Raw genomic sequence first — 6,000 nt, forward strand, 5'->3', positions numbered from 1 at the left:
TGAGAGTGCCAAGAGGAAAGAGGAACTAAAAAGGAGCAGAAAATGTGAAATAACCTAGAAGACGTTGGGACATGCACTTCTTCTTGCAAGATAAATATAGATGCAATATACAGGAAATAGGAAATGAAGAACTTGTTATGAATTTCAAAAGTCTACTAAAAAGAAAAAGGTTTGGTCCGGTGTCGGCAGTGGAGCAAAATGTGATTGTTCTCAGTAAGAGAAACCAAGTAATCCTGTAGATATAAGACCTTTTAATGGCTAACAAAACTACATGAAGTTAGTAGGTGATTCCTGGGTATCCTGGTGGCTCTGGTGATTTGGTCATCAATTACAGCAAGGACATAAATCAGGGCTACCATCCCACCTCAACTGATGGCCAAATCACCAGAGCCACCAGGATACCCAGGAATCACCAGAGCCACCAGGATATCCAGAAATCACCAGAGTCACCAGGATACCCAGAAATCAATTACTCCAATACACGGAGAAAGAAAAAACTGGTTGTGCACCTCTAGTAGTGACCTACAATCCGCAGCTAGAGGGTCCAAAGGAAAACCGCAAAGAAATCCATCATATCCTACATAAGGATGACCACCTGAACACCATATTCCTGGACCATCCCTTTCTTACCATCGGTAACCGCAGCGCTATTACACACCACCCACTCTGTTTCAACCCAACAAGGCTGGCAATAAAATCCTGTCCCCAGCTAGTCCAGCACCGATGACCAGGATGTCGCTCTAATCCCTGGATCTTCCCATCAAATGTGGATCCACACTGAACGGAATTGCAGAAAACCTGTCACTTCATTTTATGCTGCACTCCGGGGTCATGGGGAAAATTTTTATAGAGGGAAGCGCCAGTTGTAAAAGGGTCTCCATTCTCCTCCATCAGTCATCTGATCCCCAGCAGTGGCAGAAACAGTCATGAAAAGAGAAAAATCTATAATCTTCCCAGTTGGACCCCGCGAACATCGTGAACAGGAACCAGGTCCCAGCAGCCAACGCTTATCATTACAGGCCCACAGGAGCACTTAGGGGAATTACAGAATAAAAATCAAAGCTTTGCTGAAAGGTTCAAGAAAATTTTCAGGCTCCCCATTTCCCAGATATATATTTTTGTACGTGCCCTTTTCCCTCCCCTTATGTTATTGGCATGTGAACAATGCTGTGGGCACTATATGTACCAGTAAGAGTAGGAAAGGAAATAACTTTGTTCTGTGGGGGCACAGAGGGACCACTATTTGTAGGGGTGCGGCTGGGGCAATATAGGTTTGTGGTGGCACAGAGCATTATCACCTTGTGGAGGGTACAAAAGAGTAGAGTTTCTGTATTGGGATTACAAAGGGGGCACTGTTATTATGGGGAGACACTGAGCAGAGGGGATTGCATCAGGATGGAGAGTGTGTGTGTGCAGAAAAAGGAGTTGTGGCTGGAAGGCTACATGGTAGTCTGGGCTGAGCTAGAGAAGAACATTGAATACAGTCATCACAGAGGAGGTGTCAACCTGTGATCATTGGAGGTAACTGCACTGTAATCACTATCACTGTGTAGAGCCTATTATATGGTGACTGCATTATTTGTGGGAGCTGAGCTGTTGTATTTAAAGGGGTTGTCCGGCCATAAACATTAGGTCTCATTACTTCTGTTTGCCCAATACAATGCACTTTGTAATATACATTGTGCATTGTAAATTAGGCAAACAGAAGTTATTCACTTACCTCTTGTGCTGCCTCCCCCCCCCCCTTCCCGTGTTGCTCCTCGGTTGCCATGGGTTCCGATAAGTCTCTTCTCCTCTTCTTGTCGGAACGATGGGGACAAGCTTCTCCAGCACAGCTCTGCGCATGTGCAGAAGAACTTCAGCCGCTGGGAAGCTCAGGGGAGGCATGGCTGCTGGCTCTTCATCTCCAAGGTAAGAATGAGTGGAGGGAGGGGCTCTCGCGGGGGGGGGGGGGGTGGAGAGGGAGAGATGGATGGATGGATGTGTGCAGGGGGGGGGGTGCAGTGATGTGTGTGTGTGTGTTCGTGGTGTCTGGAGACCCGGCTGTCAGAAGTCCCGGGGGAAGGAGGGGGGGTGGAGAGGGAGAGATGGATGGATGTGTGAGGGGGGGGGTGCAGTGATGTGTGTGTGTGTTCGTGGTGTCTGTTTACACTCATGGTAGGATTTTATCGTGAACCATGACAGTCTCCCCTGGCCACAACCCCTCTGATTATAGTATGCAGCAGGGGGCGGGGCCTGGGCGGGGAGAGACTGTGGGAAGGCAGCACAGAGGCGCCATCTTTGAAAGCTGCAGTGAAGATCAGAATCTAAGGTAAGAAACTGACATTGCAGCTGATCTGCTGGCCGGTTTGAGCCCCTGTATGCTGTCTGTTACTATCCTTACTTAAAGGAAAGCAGCAGCATTATAAAAATTTTTACCCTGTGTGGCCGGACAACCCCTTTAAGTCCATTATGTTATAAAAATTGTTTTATAAATATGCTGCCTTTTATTTATAATTTATTTTGATGCAAGGGAAGCTCCCAGGCGGACCACAGCCGGCAACCATGAAGGGCCGTTTGTGGAGAGGGGGTGCAAGCTGAACGTTTGCACCGGCATCAATGAGCCATTAGCTATGCCCCTGTGTGTAACACTGTATTCAGTTCTGTTAATTATATGTCTATTCTTGCATTAATACGAATTATATTTTCCGGTCTAGGAGAACTTTCATTACTGAACTAAACAAAACTCAGCTCTAGAAATGAGATCCAACTTCCTACCAAGAGCAGAAAGAACAATCTGTCTATGCTGCTGCCATCCGGCTAGATTCCAAGGAATAAGGAAAGACAGAAATGTGTGCCGCGCCGTAACCTGCAAGATGCTAAAAACATTTTCCATCCCAACTCACAACTTTTTGACGAATTCTTAAAGGGCATGTCTCTTCCGTCATTTTTAATGCTTAAATTGAATTCCTTAATAAAGGGTTTTCTATTACAGAAGTTGTAAACACTGTAGCCTCTTTGAAAATTAATAGATCCCGTGGACCTGATGGTCTCACAAAGGAATACAATAAAACATTTGCTAACTTTTTGCTCCATACTTTTTAAGAATTGTTAATTGCGTTACTGCGCGTAGTTCCTTTCTTCCTGAAATCTTGAATGCTTTAATTATTGCGCTTCTCAAACCGGAAGAATCGAAGACTCTCTGCAAATTTTAAACCCAAATTATTGCTAAATTCTGATGCTAAGATCTATGCCAAGATTTTAGCTTTCAGACTTTTAGATATTCTTCCAAATCTAATCCAAAATCACCAGGAGGACTTTATCAAAGACTAGCTGATTACCCGGCGATGCCTGTGTATTTTCTTTTTAAACTCACAGACTTCCCCTGTAATTTTTGTTGCCAATTTGCTATTTCCTATATTGCTAAAGGGAAAATGAAAGCTGCACTGTGATTGGTTGCTATGGGCAACACAGATTTCCTTTTGGACAGCTTTCATAAGAGTGGGTGCTGGCTCATTTCTGTGTGGTACATAGTGGCTCAGTGCTGGTGTGCCCTTGCTTCTCCTGGAGCTGAGGGGCATGATAGTTGCAGGAGTAACGTCCGTCAGCACCTGGTGCTGAGTAGCTTGGCTCCTACTTAAACTGTGCCAGCATGATCTCCTGTGCTGGTCAATCCTTCAGTTACCTGTGGACAGCGACGGAGGAACACACCTTGGCTGAAGCTCCTAGCTAGGTTCTTTTATGCTTTGTTTGGTTTTCGGTTTTGTCTTTCTGTTGTGCCAGGGCTCCCCTATAGGGACTTGTCAGTGGCCCAGGCACACGTGCGGGCTCGCACTTGTCAGAGCGGTCGGTCCGCTGAGTAGGCAGGGCCCCCTCCTGGGTTAGGGGACGATAGGGAGAGCATTCCCCTTTAGTTTTTGTTTCCTTTTGCACAGTTGTGCCTTTTGTTTGTGTTTTTGAGGTTGCATTTCCGGAGGACGCAATAGATTGACCAGCCCTTACCTACTCAGGGAGATTCTGTGCTGTTAACATGAATCCCCTTGAGGTTTTGTTGCACCAGCTTGGCACGCTGGCTGCGGAGGTTGCTGAGATTAAACAGCGACAACTTACGCTGCAGGTTCCCAGCAAGGAACCAAAAATTGAGCTACCGGACCGTTTTTCTGATTATAGGCAGACATTCGGATCCTTTCGAGAGGCCTGTAAGCTCTATTTCAGGGTGCGTTCACACGAGCGCATAAACGGCGCGTTTTTGAGCCCAATCGTATAAACGTGACCATCTGAGGCATTGGTTTCCAATGTATTTGTTCGCACGGACGATTTTACGGCGCGTAAAAACGGCAACCCGAAAAAAAGACGGAACATACGCGACCGAAATACGCGCCAACGCATATTCGATGACCGAAAAGATAGTTTGCAAAGTAGGAACAAACGATAATACGCTTTCTAGCTCCGGTCATGATTGCCGAAAAACGTTCTTTCCGGCGATTAAACGCTGCGCACGTGCGAACGTAAATACGCCTACGCTCGTGTGACCGCACCCTCAGACTGCGTCCTAGCTCTTCAGGGGACGACGCCCAGAGGGTGGGCATTGTGATGTCCAGCCTGCAGGGGGCGCCACAGGCATGGGCGTTTTCATTACCCCCGACGTCTGAGGCTCTGACCTCAGTGGATAACTTTTTTGCTGCTTTGGGTCTTATTTATGATGACCCCGATAAGATAGCGGTGGCTGAGGGAAATATCAGACGTTTACGACAGAGAGATTCCACTGTTGAGGATTACTGTGCTAAGTTTCGACGTTGGGCAGCATAAACTCAGTGGAATGACCCTGCTTTAAAGAGCCAGTTCCATTGTGGTCTGTCCAATGAGATCAAGGACGTACTGGTAGGACATCCAGTACCTCACAGTCTAGATAAGGCCATGTCTCTGGCTATTAAAGTTGGGAGACGGATCAGGGAGAGACATCAGGAACCGTCTACGGATCCCGACCTCCTACCTACAGGTATGGAAGAGCCCATGCAGCTGGGGTCTCTGGCTGGCGGGGTTAGGAGGAGAAGGACGGTACAGTTTAATGGCAGATGCGTTGTCTGTAATCATACAGGTCATATGGGTCAGTTTTGCCCACGTCGTAATGCCCAGTGGGAAAAACTAGATGGCCTGGAGGTTAGAGGGAAGGTTCCTCTGGGCCATCAGATTGCTTGGGCATCCTCTTCCAGGCTGGTACTTCCCGCTGAAATTCGTTGTGGCAGTGGTGACAGTCCCATACGAGTCTTTTTGGATTGTGGAGCTAGTATTAATTTAATACATCAGGAGACTGTCAAACGTTTAGGCTTAGAGATGAGTGCTTTGGATTCTCCCATCCCTGTGTCCGCCATTGATGCTGCTCCACTATCTCAGAGAAATCTGAGCTTTTGTGTACCTAATGTCCATTTAAAGATTGGGCTGTTCCACACGGAATGTATAACACTATATGTCATGGAATCCCTCCCTACGCAAGTAGTTCTGGGGTTGCCCTGGCTGTGCCTACACAACCCAGTAGTGGACTGGGAAAAGGGGGATATTGTTAAATGGAGCCTTGGTTGTCTGTCCGGTTGCATTTCTGCTGATATAGCCTCCATTCAGGCAGAGGAGTTGCCTGAATTTATCGCTGACTTCTCTGATGTGTTTTCCCAAGAGGGGGCAGACAAATTACCACCGCACAGAGAGGGGGATTGTGCCATTGAACTTCTCCCTGACTGCAAGTACCCCAAGAGTCGCATGTTCAACATATCTGCCCCTGAGAGACAGGCGCTCAAAGATTATATCCAGGACAGCTTGAGAAGGAATCATATACGGCCATCTAATTCCCCACTAGCAGCGGGTTTCTTTTTTGTAAAGAAAAAAGATGGCGGGTTACGTCCCTGTGTTGACTTTAGGGATTTAAACAAAATCACGAAATGCAATCCATACCCTCTCCCCCTTATTCCGGATCTATTTTGGCAGTTGAATGGCTCCAACTGGTTTTTCAAACTGGACTTGCGCAGG

This window comes from Eleutherodactylus coqui, chromosome 2 (genome assembly GCF_035609145.1).
Source record: "Eleutherodactylus coqui strain aEleCoq1 chromosome 2, aEleCoq1.hap1, whole genome shotgun sequence".
NCBI classification, from domain to species: Eukaryota; Metazoa; Chordata; class Amphibia; order Anura; family Eleutherodactylidae; genus Eleutherodactylus; species Eleutherodactylus coqui.